Raw genomic sequence first — 1,155 nt, 5'->3', positions numbered from 1 at the left:
AGGCCGGGATGGGCCGGAGGGCGGGACCCCGTGGCCGAAGACGGGGTCCGCTCAGCCCCGAGCGGCCGGCCACCCCCCGTGCCCTCCGGCCCCCCGGGCTCGGAGATCAGAGCGGCGCCGACCGGGAGGTGAGTTAGTTCTGATCCTTCCGAGCCGCGGCGGAGGGGCGGCGGGCGAGGGGGAGCGGGGAGGCGGGGAGGCAAGCGAAGTCGTGAAGGCGAGATGTGACTTAACAGTTTCCGGGGAGAACCCCGGGCTTCGGGCGCGACCCAAGGAGGGGGGAGAGACGGGGTCCGCTCGGGACCCGAATTTCCTTCGGGCCCGGGCCCCGCAGACGCCTTGGGGGTGATGTGTTCTCTGGCCTCCACCGTCATTCCACTTGTCTCCCTCCCCCTCCCCCTTAGAGCCCGTTAATTCAGCTCCTTGGACTCTGGGCGTTCGGTGAAAGTAACAATAAGTTTGTAAGGCGTGAATTGGACACCTGGGGACTTGTGGAGGGAGTTGGGGCAAGTCGGGGTGTGCCGCGATCTTTTTCCTCCTTTACTCCGCATCTCCAGCATTTCTTTTGTCTCCCTTTCTATGCCTGGGCCGTTCCCAAGAGGAGAGAAGCCACTCAGCTTGAGGCCCTGAGGTGGGACTTTTAGAAGAACTTTCCCAAATAGTTTTATAAGGATGGGTGGGCGAGCCGCCGTGGTAGGGGGTCCTTTTCTGCAGGGCCTTGGAAACCAAAAATCTGGACTGGTTTGTGAGGTAGAGTCCTGCCTGGAGGCGGGGGACAGACAGGTGACCTCACAGAGCTGCCACTGTGAGGCCTTGAGGGCTGACCTGTGGGGCCCTGTTCCCTAAGTTGATTCTTGGAAAGAGGAGATTTGAACTGTGGGAGGCTGGGGGGCAGAGTTGAGGGTCTCAGGAGGGGGTGGCCCACAGCTGGCTTCTTACTCCTAGATCTAGGGGAGGGGAGTCCTGGCCAGCCCCTTCTCCCCAGGGCACCAGAGTCGGTGGGTGTGACACGGTGTGGTGTCAGCGTTGGGGATTGAACAGAACATTAACAACAGGCTTTAGGGCTTGAGCGGCAGAGGAAGTGGAGAGGTGGTCTCTGGTCCCCTCTCCTTCTGCCCCAGGAACGCGGATTGGGCCACCTGTGCTCCTGGGGCC

The sequence above is a fragment of the Suricata suricatta genome, chromosome 3, assembly GCF_006229205.1.
Source record: "Suricata suricatta isolate VVHF042 chromosome 3, meerkat_22Aug2017_6uvM2_HiC, whole genome shotgun sequence".
NCBI lineage: Eukaryota > Metazoa > Chordata > Mammalia > Carnivora > Herpestidae > Suricata > Suricata suricatta.
This window is presented reverse-complemented; position numbering follows the sequence as displayed.